This window comes from Trachypithecus francoisi, unplaced genomic scaffold, assembly GCF_009764315.1.
Source record: "Trachypithecus francoisi isolate TF-2019V2 unplaced genomic scaffold, Tfra_2.0 Lachesis_group11, whole genome shotgun sequence".
Taxonomy (NCBI): domain Eukaryota; kingdom Metazoa; phylum Chordata; class Mammalia; order Primates; family Cercopithecidae; genus Trachypithecus; species Trachypithecus francoisi.
In genome coordinates, this window is record NW_022681456.1 from 5,572,019 (window position 1) to 5,586,502 (window position 14,484).

Below are 14,484 nucleotides of genomic sequence, written 5' to 3' on the forward strand. Positions count from 1 at the left end.
AATATATCTGAGGCAATGCTCATCTGTTCCAGCAAATATACCACATCTGGAATTGCTGCTCTCTGCTTGGAGTAATCTTCTTCCAGGTCTTCCTCTAACCAGGAGTCTTATCATTTGCATTAGAAGTGGATATTAACACTGGCTCAGTCTATGACCACTTTTATATGCCCCAACACACACTCATACACTTTACTATTTTCTAAAATAACTGGTATTTTATTCAGATTATCTATCTATCTCCACTTGCCACATACTTTGTTCTTGCTGGTGATGGGTGTAGGAATGAGGATATGACATGATTCAGTCTAGTGATCATAGGTGTTTCTGGAAAAGGTTTACTAGCTTTAAAAAAGACACCATAATAGTTTTCTCCTTTATGCATTTGAGTGTCATATCATGTATGTTTGCTGGAATGGCTGCAGCCTGAGGAACAAGCTGAAATGGTGAGGACACAGTGACAGCAGGCAATAAAGAATCTGGATTTTTAATAACATCACGGAATCATAGAATTAATCCAACCTGGAAGAGGCCCCTAGAGTATTTCTTACTAGTTGAAGCAATCTAATTTTTTTCCTATTTTGTTAAGGTCATTTTGAGTGAGTTTTCTGTTACTTGCAGCCAAAAGCATCATAAATGATACAAGACCCCAGCTCAGATGCCACTGCTCAGAGGTGCTCCTTGAAAACTGCCAAAGCCAAAATTGTCCTCCGTTCAAACTGCTTACTACCCATCCTATTGCTACTCTTTATCATTTTAATACCATTTATTACCATCTGAAACATCCATGCTTATTTCTCATTTTTCTTATTCCTTAGAAGGCCCATTCATTCTTACGAGAATGAGAATCTTGTTTTTCTTACTGCTGTAGGTACAGTAGGTAGCACAGTACCTGGCTCAGAAGGCGTTCAATAGCTCCAAGTTGCTGTGTTAATTCATCACTGCTATTTCCTCTAACCTCGTTTCATTCTGTGACCTTGAAATAAGGAGTGACGAGGAAAGGAGAGGAAGTTGTCTTGTTTTCTTCATTGAGAAGAATGAGGATTCTTTCAAATCATGCCAGGAAGCACATCAGGAGAAGGCAGGAAATGTAAGCCCAGCTATATTGCGCAGCTACATTACTCTCTAGGGCAATAGTGGCAACTAGAAACTCTTTGGAAAAAAAGCCTCTTTCCATCTAGGGATTCCATATGAACACTCATTGCTTTGTTTTCTATTTAAAAGGGAATGAATAATTCAATCTGTGTGGCCACCTCCTTCCACACTGAGTTTGACGCCAAATCAATCTGTCTCAATGGAAGGAAGCCTGACCATGAATTATAATCCACTTTCATGATTCCAGTTTCAATCTGAGAATCCATGTATAAGGAATCTATGAATCTATGTATAAAAGAAGAAAAGGAAGAAAAACTGTAGAATCAAATGGCATGTTTTTCACCCATACACAAGAAATGGCACAAATCTTTAGAAACCCATGTGAACCAGATAGAAACAAACTTAATAACCAGTTTTCATTGGAATCAAATATTTAGTATTTATTACAGAGTTTTGAAAAGCGATTGCTTAGTCTTCATACTGAGGGATCACCCACACATATTTTTGGTTTTGTCTTAAATTCAAGTAACCTCTGGAAATAGAGTAACGGTAATACTTGCTACTCTACATGGAATGTTTACCATGTACTGGGTATAGTTCTCAGAACCTGATCCATTGAATCAAGTATTTACCATGTACCAGGTATGGATCTCAGAGACTGGGCCATTGAATCAAGCTCTGTACTATATCCATACTATATGCATTGAATCCTCACAATAATTTTGTAAGGTAAGTATTCTGTTTTTCTATTATAATGAAACAAATTACATTGAGCCAAGGGTACAGAGCTAGTAAGAGACAACTGGGATTCATACTCATGACATCTAAATGCAAAATTAATGTTCTTCTTATCAAAAAAACTTCACTCTTTTAGTTGACAAATAAAAAGTCTATATATCTACAGCATACAACATGGTATTTTGAAATATGTATACATTGTGTGATGACTAAATCAAGGTAATTAATATATGCATTACCTCACATAATTTTTTCGTGATGAGAACTTTTAAAAATCTACTCTTTCAGCAATGTTCAAGTACATTATACATTGTAATTAACTGTTGTCACCATGTTGTACAATAGATCTCTTAAACAAATTCCTCCTTTGTAACTGAAATGTATTTTTTGACAAACATTTCCCCAGTCACGCCCCTATTCCTCACTCCAGCCCCTGATAAGCACCATACTACTCTCTGCTTCTGAGTCCAACTTACTTAGATTCCATATTTAAGTGAGATTATGCAGCATTTGCCTTTTTGGCCTCGCTAATCAATTTAACATAAAGTCCTCCCAGGTCATCAGGTCTTTGCAAATGACAAGACTTTCTACATTTTAAACACTGAGTAGTACTTCATCATGCACATATACCACCTTTTCATTATCCATTCATCCACTGATGGAGGGTTAGGTTGATTTCATGTCTTGGTTATTGTGAATAATTCTTCAATGAACATGAGAATCCAGATATTTCTTCAACATGCTGATTTCAATACCTTTATATATGTGCCTAGTAGTGGGGTTGCTAGATCACATGGCAGTTCTATTTTTAGTTTTTTGGGTACTCTTCAAACTGTTTTTCATAATAGCTATACTAATTTACATTGCCACGAATGGCATATAGAGGTCTCCTTTTGCTCACATCCTCACCAACACTTGTTATACCTTTTTAATAATATCTGTTCTAACAGGTGTAAAGTAATATCTCACTGAAATTTTAATTTGCATTTCCCTGATGATTAGTGATGTTGAACAGTTTTTCACATACCTGTTATCTATTGTATGTCTTCTTTGGAGAAATGCCTATTCAGGTTTTATTTTTCCCATTTTTAAACCAGATTGTCTTCTTGCTATTGAGTTGTTTGATTTCCTTATATATTTTAGATATTAACCCCTTATGAGATCTATGCTTTGCAAATATTTTCTCCTAATCTATAGATTGTCTCTTAACTCTGTTGAATTTGTATTCTGCTGGAACAAATAACCTTGGCAAGAGAAGGGAATCCTTGTACATTGTTGGTAGGAATGTAAATTAGACATTATGGAAAATAGTATGGAAGTTTCCTCCAAATTATCTGCACTTCCATGTTCATTGCAGCACTAATTACAGCAGTCAAGATATGGAATCAGCTTGGATGCCTATCAACAGATGAATGCATAAGAAAAATGTGGTATCCACACAGCCTTCAAAAAGAAGAAAATTATGTCATTGATGACAACATAGATGCATCTGGGGGACATTATGTCAAGTGAAATAAGCCAGACACAGAAAGACAAATACTGCATTATTTCACTTACATGTGGAGTCTAAAAATGTTGAATTCATGAAGTAGAGAGTAAAATGATGGTTACCACAGCCTGGAGGCACAGGGTGGGGAAAGGATACAAAGTTGCATTTAATCAGGAAGAATTAGTTTTAGAGATCTATACTACAGCATGAGGACTACAGTTAATAATTACATAGTGTATATTTCAAACTGCTAAAAGAGTAGACTTTAAATGTGCTCACCACAAAAGAATAAGTATGTGAGGTGAAGGATATACTAATTAGTTTGACTGAATCAATCTGCAGTATACATAGAGTTATGAAAAGATCACACTGTACTATATATGTGTGTGCGTGTGTGTTTATGTATACAGAGAGAGATATATCACTCTTGTCAATTAAAAATAATATTTAAAATTTGAAAAACCAAACTGTGCTTGTTGCTGGTTTGCTTATATGGCAAAGCAGCTGTAGAAAGCACTAATAGGCCCGGCGTAGTGGCTCACACCTGTAATCCCAGCACTTTGGGAGGCCGAGGTGGGTGGATCACCTGAGGTTGGGAGTTCGACACCAGCCTGAACAACATGGAGAAACCCTGTCTCTACTAAAAATACAAAATTAGCCGGGCGTGGTGGTGCGTGCCTGTAACCCCAGCTACTTGGGAGACTGAGGCAGGAGAATTGCTTGAACCCGAGAGGCAGAGATTGTGGTGACCTGAGATTGCGTCATTGCACTCCACCCTGGGCAACAAGAGTGAAACTCTGTCTCAAAAAAAAAACAAAAAACGAAAAACAAAACAAAACCAAAAAAAACAAAGAAAACACTGAAAATACATAGTAAATAAAGATCCATTCTTGCCCTAAGAAGATCCACTTTAGCAGAGGAAACATACATACAAAACACATAGTCCTTAGTAGAGAAATTGGGATTCCATACTGGAAAATACAAATTTAAAGTGTAAAAAGAAATACAGACTTTCCTTTTTCTTAAAGCATTTATATGAAACAACTTGTAATTTTGAATTCTCTCTCTGCTCCTTTGAGATGCACATGAATTTATTCAAAATCTAGATAAGGCTTTTGCCAGCTTTACAACTGAGACATGCCTTTCTCAAGGACCTGAAGTGTCATCACTTGGTAATATAATAATGATGGAAGCCAGCACCACTCTCTCCCAGCTTCCATAGGAGGGTAGCAACCTAACTTCAGTAAGCTCCTAGTTCCAAGCTGCAAACTGTCTCCTGGAATAGCTAGGAAAAATTTGTTTTGCTTTTAGATAAAGACAATCAGCAAACATAGGAGGCGACCTGAACTCCCAGGTGAATTTAGGGTGAACTATGTGTGACCAGAGATTCTGTTAAATGTCACTTGAGGACCAATTATTATTTATCTTGAGAAAATGTATGCAATAGGTTGTATTTGCCTGGCTGTACAAAAGGGTGAGATTTCTTTCTGTCTTTGCAGTCTCTTCGCAGATTTCCTATGATGAGCATCACAGTCTCGTCTAATGCTTGTTTAATAATACAAGTGTTTTCTTTCTCTTCTAATTCTGTGGATGGGTTTTCTAGGTTAGCAGGATATTTTATTTTTAATTATATTTTCCCAACAGTTCTCTCGGGGGTCTGGGAGACAAATGTATTCACTGGCTGCTTTCATCATAGAACTACAAAAAGTGACTGCTGCTCACTTTAATTTGGGATATGCAGAAACCTTCACAACAGGCTTCCCTGACACCCTGCCCTCATTTGACCTGCCACGCCCCCACTACAGGGCAAGAGTGCAGAGTGCAGTATTTTGGGATTCCGTTTGATGACTACCTTTATGAGAAAACCAGGAAGTGTTGATCTTTTCCCTTAGGGAAAGAGCCCTGTCCAAAATATGTTCTATAATGCCTCACTCTATCTTTACAGACAAATATATCCCAAGAAAATTATTCCGTGTTATAATTAGTCCATTTTCACACTGCCAACAAACACACACCTGAGACTGGGAAGAAAAAGAGGTTTTACTGGACTCACAGTTCCATATGGCAAGGGTGGTCTCAGAATCATGGCGGGAGGCAAAAGGCATTTCTTACATGGTGGCGGCAAGAGAAAATCAGGAAGATGCAGAAGCGAAAACCCCTGATAAAACCATCAGATCTCATGAGACTCATTCACTACCAGGAGAATAGTAATGGGGGAAACCTCCCCCATGATTCAGATTATCTCCCACTGGGTCCCTCCCACAACACGTGGGAATTACGGGAGTACAATTCAAGGAGAGATTTGGGTGGGGACACAGCCAAACCATATCACTTTTCAAAATTTCAGAGCATCCCAGGCCCAGGATGACTGATACCAAGTTTAGCATATGCTTATTTATATGTTTTCTTTATTTCACCATTTTATCCCTTGACTTGGGAGATTTGAAAAGTACCACCAACCTTTGTTAGCTTAGGAAAAAATCCAAGCATTTCATATTCATCAGACGGTGCCCCAGAAGGGATTGTGAGTTGATTATCTGGTGAAAGCACAGCATATGGTGCCACTCAGCTTCTGGCTCCATCTCTAGCTGCGCCCCCTGAACCTGCTGGAGAGAAGTTCTGTTTGTTAGGTGCCATTAGCACAGATGCTAGGTCCACAAGTTTAGTTGCTTGGGGTTTACATGCAAATTAATCACACAAAAGAAAAACATTTTGGCAGGATAAACAGATTTTCAAGGGGAAAACAATAGAGAGAGTGGTCTGCAGAATTTTCCAAACTTCCTTGGAAATTATTTAGGAAAGTTTCTATTAGGAATAAAAATCACAAAAATTAAAAAAAAATAGGTGTCATAAACTCAATGCATAAAGCAGCAAATAGTAAAAGCTTATCTCTGTGGTTACAGGGAAAGGGGAACAAGTAAAAACAAATGGTGGCCTCTAAACCACCTACTCCACAAACAGAAAGTGGAAAATAAGGACTTTGAAAGACCTAAGATCACCAGACCTGGCAAATACAAATATGTTCCCTTTTGCCTAAAGAAGACTGGACTTCCAAATTCACACTCTTAGTATGTGTTTCTCAAGGGACCCAGGCCTTCAGGATCTAGCCAAGCCCATGAGTTTTATGAGAAAATGCTTGGTGCACAAGCGATGTCTTCAGTATTGCAAAAGGAGTTAGTGTTGTTGGACTCTGCCTTTGGTCCACCAAGGTTAGTGGTGGATGAAAACCCTGCCTATACCAGCCTTTCTCTGGGCTGCCTCCAAAAGTCTATCTGCAAGCACTGAAGCTATCAACAGAAATAATGATCAATTAAGAACTGTCAGGGCATATGCTATAAACACAATTCTTGCTCCCCACACTCACGCTGCTGCAGTGAAATTACACCAGTTACTTACAGGCATGTATGTCATTATCCTCTTATCTTGTGCATCCGTAATATAATTCAATCTACAAACAGGTGATTTATTCACAGGTTCTTATGATTCCTGGACAGAAGTGGCACTTCATCATGTACTGTTATGACTAGGTAAGCAAGGGAAAAAAAATCCTTAAAAGGCCCAGAAAAGTGATGTGGCATTGCATCTGGTGTAATATACCTGGGGATGTTGAGAGCCAGGCAAACTGGAATGAGCATATTTAACTCAAAAGAGGCAGCCACCACTTCATGAGACCTAATTACGCCCTTGTGGGAATGCTGGTTCTGTCCTTCTACAGCATCTGATAAATCAAGGTATTGGGTGAAATCCATCCATTTTCTTTTAATATTACTTTAAGTTCCGGAACACATGTGCAGAGTGTGCAGGTCTGCTACATAGGTAAACATGTGCTATGGTGGTTTACTGTACCTATCAACCCGTCATTTGGGTTTTTAAGCCCCGCATGCATTAGGTATTTGTCCTAATGCTCAACATTAGCCACTAGCAGGAATCCATAAAGTAGTGTGCTAGTCAAACAAGGCAAGTGTTAGGACTGTATTTGTCCCAAGAGCTGGCATTTTATGGCCTCTGGCATAATGCTGCCCTTGATAGTAGGATTCTGATGCTAGGAGAAAGAAACTGAGGCGGGTTTATCTTGTGTGTGTTTTGTTTGTTTGTTTTCAATGTGTAAAACCATCTGGTACAAATTTGTGCCTCATTGTCACCATGTTCTAGTTGTTACTACTTTTCCGGTCTCCCAACAGACTGTCATGTAAATAAGATGTAGGTTTCGCCACATGCGTCAATGGAAAATCAATTCATAGGGACTTCTCTTGAGAGCTGGATCCTGAGAAGGAATCTGGGCTCAGGCACGAGGCGTGCTAGGATTGATTAGTAATGTCTTCCTCGGGTAGGTGCCAGGGCCCTTTGTCTATCTCTGCCATTCTGGGCTATAAACCCAAACCCAAAGCCCTCAGGAGGTTCTGAAGGTTTCTATATCCCATTCTGCACACCATGTTCCAATCACCAATGATACATATATTTAGGAAACACTGACTTAAAGGATTTGTTTCTGGAAAACTCTGCACGCCTGGTTAAAATGGCTCTGTTGAAATCTTATGTAGATGATTCATAGATGCCATTTGACAATGCCACTGAGGGTGTCCATGTATGAGGTCATACTGAATCGAACCTCAGAACAGCAGCGTTGCCTACTCACCGCATATTTTTACTATAACCTGACAAATAGCCTGAGACAAAATTATCTGCCCTAAATACCAGCAAGTAACTCTCAAAATGCAACAGGCCTGTTTCAACCACCATCAGCTGCAGAAGCCTCCTTTTTTCCCTTTTGTAAATTGAATGAGCTGTCTGACCCTCCCTTCTCTCACAGTGGGATATAATGCAAAATTACAGTAATCATTTTCAATATACAGACATGCATTCCTAGCAGTCCCAGATGAGCTTATCAAAATAGACTACAAAACCCAGACTTCCACAAAAGAATTCTATGTCCAATTAAATGCCGCACAGTGAGGGGATGTGGTTCCCATCCAAGGGCCCAGAATAGCCCACAGAAAACATGAAGGTGGAGATTTCCTCAGAAACTGGAGTCAAGGCTTTTTGGTTTAGATGTCGACACTTGGGGACTCTGCATCCCAATCTGTTCACACAGCATATAGACACAGTCACCACTTTTGCAGGGGTCCCGGAAGTAAACTGTGGCCATCTGCTTGTTGCCTGGTGCTGAAGTCACACCTGCCTGCTTCCTAGTATCTCTCACATGTCAGAATAATAATCAAAATGTAAACAAAAGGAAACAACAAACATTGAGATAATTTGACATTCTTAATGTAATTTCCTAAACCTTATCTTGGTGTTTCCCAAACTTCAGGCGTTTTATGTGTCATACCCAAGACTTTTGCCAAGTTGACGTATCATCTATAAATTACTGATTTAATATTCTAAAATCTAATGGTTCTTCTTTTCTTTTTCTTTTTTTCTTTTTTCTTTTTTTTTTTTTAGACAGAGTCTCTCTCTGTTGCCTGGGCTGGAGGGCATTGGCGCAATTTCGGCTTACCGCAACCTCTGCCTCCCGGGTGCAAGCAATTCTCCTGCCTCAGCCTCCTGAGTAGCTGGGATTACAGGCACCTGCCACCATGTCCAGCTAAGTTTTGTATTCTTAGTAGAGCCATGGTTTCACCATGTTGGCCAGGCTGGTCTCGAACTTCTGACCTCAAGTGATCTGCCTGCCTCAACTTCCCAAATTGCTGGGATTACAGGCGTGAGCCACTGTGCCCATCTGGCTTTCTTATTTTAACTAGTTTCATGCTGTCAGCCTTTTCTATTCTAACACTTTATATAAAGGGAATCATGCAATATTGATCTTTGGCTGGCTTCTTGCACTCAGCATCCTATTTTCAAGGTTTACCTATGTTGTTTTATCTACCACTACTTTGTTCTTCTTTATGGCTGAATCATATTCCATCCTATGGCTACACCACTTCCTGTTTATCCACTCCTCAGTAGATGAACAGGTGGATTGACTCTCCTTTTTAGATATTATGAATAAAGCTGCTATGAACATTCACGTACAAATTTATGTGTAGACATCTAATTTTATCTCTTCAGTGTATACCTAGGAGTAGAATCACTGGATCATATGAGAACTCTACGTTTGACATTTTGAGGAACGAACTGTTTTCCAAGGCAGCTACACCATTGCACTTTCCCACCCACCAGCTGTCACGAGTGTTCTCATTTCTACACTCGTGACAGCCGTGATTTGGGGAACAAATTTCTACATCAAGTACCAGCTGTTGCAATCCAGAGTTCTCTACCCATCCAGAAACAAACATTTCAAACAAAACTTTATTTGAGTTGTCTGTCCAAAGGAAGAATTCTGCGTTGGGGATGATGCCCTATGCATCAGGGATTCTTTGCAGAATCTAAACGTGGACACAGAATCATTAACAGAAACGTCTTCTGGCTTCTATTTTTCAGTTTAGACAATGTCTTATTTCTAATGTCCACATGCCAACTAAGAATGCTCCTTCTAATGCACTGACTAGAGTGGGCATTCATTAAAGAGTATAGGACTGAATACAGATGTAATTAAGAAATGAACAATTGAAGAAATGAATGAACGAGCTCAGGGAGGATTTGCGGAACACCCCATAGCCGCCTGATGTGGTGCTAGATGTTATGAGTGAAAACATGGACAACAGAGATGTGGAAACTCCCAGAGATTTCATTCAACTATGGCAGACAGAAAATAACCAGACAAACACACAAGTCAAAGGAAAGGCCCAGCTATAGGTAAATGCTCTAAATTAGGGCGTCCAATCTTTTGACTTCCCTGGGCCATACTGGAAGAATGATTGTCTTGACCCACACATAAAATACACTAACGATAGCTGATGAGCTAAAAAAAAAAAAAAAATCTCATAATGTTTCAAGAAAGTGTAGGAATTTGTGTTACGCTGCATTCGAAGCTGTCCTGTGCCACAGGCTGGCCAAGAGCCGCGGGTTGCACAAGCTTGCCTGCTCTGAAGGAAACTAAAGAAGACAGTGGGGTGGAGGGTGGCCAGGAGGGGAGGGCCAGAGCAGCGGGCAGGGTCTGCATTCTCCAGGGCCTTACAGACTGTCAGGGTGCAAAGCAGAGGGGGCCTCTGGACGCTGCTGTGGCTCCTGTTACTCTGGGCCTTTAACATTTCAACTAAAATTGTCACTGTAAACCAAAAACAGAATTCTAAGCTCCTCCCCGCTCCCCTAACCATCTGAATGGACTTCCTCCTCAGTCAAGGCTCTTTTAAAATGTAACCTGAGAGACTAGTTTGGGCCCTGATGGGAAATGAGGGTCGGACAGGCCTCATTATGCCTCCTCTGCATTAACATCAACACAGGCTTTAAGTCTGATAAGAACCCTTTTACAACCTATTCTCTCTAAAGCCAGGTATCTCAAGGCTTCCTCTGCAAATAAGAACTTGGGTCTCCACAGTCCTTTATCTTAACCCAGACATTCCTTTCTGTTGATCCCAGGCCTTTAGATAAATTCAACCAATTGTCAACCAGAAAATATTTAAATCTTCCTGTAAATTGGAAGTTCCCTCCCCCTTCAAGTTGGCCCACCCTTTTTAGACCAAACCAATGTACACCTCAAATGTATTTGATTGATGTCTTATGTCTCCCTAAAATGTATAAAACCAAGCTGCACCTCGACCACCCTGGGCACATGTGTTCAGGACCTCCTGAGCGCTGTCACAGGCCATGGTCACTCATATTTGGCTCAGAATAAATTCCTTCAAATATTTTACAGAGTTTAACTCTATTTTTTGACATCACCCACGTTTCTTATTGGTCTCTCCTTAAGGACATCAGTGAATTATTTCGATCCCTGGAAGAAAACTTTAGACATACTTTTTCCCCCACTCCTGTCTAACTCCTACATTGTTTCCTAATTTCATGATTTTCACAGCTAATTTTCCAAAATTCTCACCCAGTGAACATTGTACACTGTCTCTTCTCTGACCTGGGAGTCGACTCCAAACTCCTTTGTTCATGAGTTCTTCCCCTGCAGTCTGTGCTTCTTCTCCAATCTCATTTCCTAACACGCTTTCCCAACAATCTGTGCTTCAAGAAAATCGCTATCATCCCCCAGTTTCCCAAATGCATTGGGTAGTTTTCGTTTCTATTTTTTATTTTTATTTTTGAGATGGAGTCTTGCTGTTCTTCCCAGGCTGGAGTGCAGTGGCATGATCTCAGTTCCCTGCAACCTCCACCTCCTGGGTTCAAATGATTCTCCTGCCTCAGCCTCCCAAGTAGCTGGGATTACAGGTGTGTGCCACTAAGCCCGGTTAAGTTTTGTATTTTCAGTAGAGATGAGGTTTTGCCATATTGACCAGGCTGGTTTTGAACCCATGACCTCAGCTGATACGTCCACCTCAACCTCCCAAAGTGCTGGGATTATAGCATGAGCCTCCATGCATGGCCTCAGGTGGTTTTTAAATAGCCAAGACTTTTTTCAGTTGGGAGACTTCCTGATTTCTCATTGTCTTCCTAATCAGAGCCCTCTGCTCCCTCTCAGCTCCTGTTCGCCTTTTGGAATCCTTCTCCATCATTTCACCAATCACCAAAATCAAGTTTATTGTCACCTGCTGCTGAGCTGATGTAGCACATTACCTGTGTAATTTACCTGTGTGTTTCATAAACTACTCTGTAAACTTTTCTTTTCTTTTTTTTTTTTTTTCTTGAGACGGAGTCTCGCTCTGTCGCCCGGGCTGGAGTGCAGTGGCCGGATCTCAGCTCACTGCAAGCTCCGCCTCCCGGGTTCCCGCCATTCTCCTGCCTTCAGCCTCCCGAGTAGCTGGGACTACAGGCGCCCGCCACCTCGCCCGGCTAGTTTTTTGTTTTTTGTTTTTTTTTAAGTAGAGATGGGGTTTCACCGTATTAGCCAGGATGGTCTTGATCTCCTGACCTCGTGATCCGCCCATCTCGGCCTCCCAAAGTGCTGAGATTACAGGCTTGAGCCACCGCGCCCGGCCCGTAAGCTTTTCAAAAGCTCAACTGTGAGTTACTCATCTTTATAGCATCAACACTCAGCACAGTGAATGACACAAAGCGTGTGATTGACAAGTGAATGAACAAGAAGCTCTTTTTCCCTTTCTTCTTAGCTGGACATCCTGCTCGAAATGATACAGGAGTTAAAAAGCAATTATTTAGGCAGATAAGGTAAGGAAGTCCCCAATAAGGTTTCCCTTTTCATGAAAAGCAGCCCCAAATAATTTTCTTTTCTAACAAAGAGCAGCCTGTAAAATCAATCTGCAGACAGACAAGGGAGCTGGAAAGTTGCACGGGTGAGTACCTGCAGCTGTGCCAATAGGAAAAGGCCACGTGGGGCCAGGCCTGTCCGACATGGAGGCTCCATCTTCCCTTTGCCTTATCAGCCAGGTGCACAGTAAGGAGCAGACAAGATGGCTCCGGCCCCGTTAAAAAACGCATTTGCATAATAAAAGATTAGGCTTCTTCACATGTTATATAAACGTCACACCCGGTCCAACCCATCTTTAGGCCTTGTGTAAATCAGACACTGCCTCCTCAAGCCTGTCTATAAAGCCCTGTGCACTAGGGTAGGCTGGAAGTCCCACTGGAGCACCCCCCTCTCTCTCAGGGGAGAGAGCTATTCTTCTTTCTCTTTCTTTTGCCTATTAAAGCTCTGCTCCTAAACCCACTTCTTGTGTGTCCGTGTACTCCATTTCCTTGGCATGAGACTAACACACCTCAAGTATTTACCCCAGACAGCAATGCCACTTCAAAAAGACCAAGATGTGAGGCCAATGGAGGCCCGCACCTAGCATGTACCTCCCAACACAAACAGCTCCAGCCTGTCTGCGGTAGACTTCTAACCCAAGCTGGACCACGGCTCTTTCTTGAGACTTTTGGTTCCGCCTTAGTGGACAAGATTATTTTTCTCCCTGTTTATAGAATTGCACAGATATGAGCTTGAAGCTACTTATGGCAACCATCTGGAGAAGTTTGTCTGGAGAAGTAGTAACTTACACATAGAAACAAGAAAAAAAAAAAGAAAGTGTGGAGTCTCAGTTTCAGCTCTGGTTCCTGTTATCTGGAAGACTCCTGACTTCCATCTATTAGCTTATGAGATCCAATATATTCCTTTTTTCCCCACCTTTTTCCTGGAGGTAGAGTTCAATGGTGCTCATCTGGGACAATTTTGCCCCCAGGGGACATTTAATAATATCTGGAGACACTTTTGGTCTTCACAACTTAGAGGAGTGTTGGCCCCTGATGGTGGGTAGAGGCCAAGAACACCACTAAGAATTCCAAAATGCACAAGGCAGTCAGTCCCCTACAAACACACAACAAAAAATGATCAGCCCTCAAATGTCAGGGTTGGAAAAATCTGCATTTGTTCACTCATCCCTTATAGCAAGAATGCTAGCCAATTCATTTATATCTCAGAGGTCTGAAGGCTACGTCCTGAGGCTGAAGGCTACACACTCTACTTTGTGAGGGAAATCCATCAGGCTACATCTGCAAGTCAACTTCACAAAACATTCATTCTACAGAGGGGAAGTTTCCATGCCAAAAGAACTGATTTCCATTTGCACAGTCTTCACTGGAATGGATGCGAAAAACACTTTCTTCCTTCTTGGTTTGGCTCCCTTTTTGTCAGTGTTACAGACATACTTTTGAAGTTAAATTAAGTGTCAACAAAGTGATTAGCCCTGTTTTTGTCTTTGTCGTTGTTGTTTTTGAAACAATTTTATCAACACTTCAAGGTTTATGCGGGTTGTAGCTGTGGGCTTATTAGTTTATCTTGGAAGAATTCTGTCTTCCTGGAGAATAAAGGCCTATTTTTCTGCAATTTGCTGCCTCTGTGCTGTTTAACAAAACTTGGTCCCTGAAGTCTTATTGATTGGTGCAGGTCACTGATTGTTTTAATGAACTGTTCAATACAGAATATGAGTGGCCATCTATTGATTCAAGTTCAGTTTCAAGGGATCCCATCTTTGCAGAGAAAGGCCCTTCGGAATGTTGCTTGTTTTTGTCTTTTTAGTTTTGCTTTTTTTTTTTTTTGCTTTTGCTTCCTTCTGTGCTCTTTGCTGTACACCTCATCTCCAGTACAACAGTGAAATGAGATGCTGCCCCACGTGAATGCCATTGACTGGCATCTGGTTCCCCGCAGAAGTGTTCTTTTTCAGTTGCTTCCCCAGAGGATCAAAGGCTCA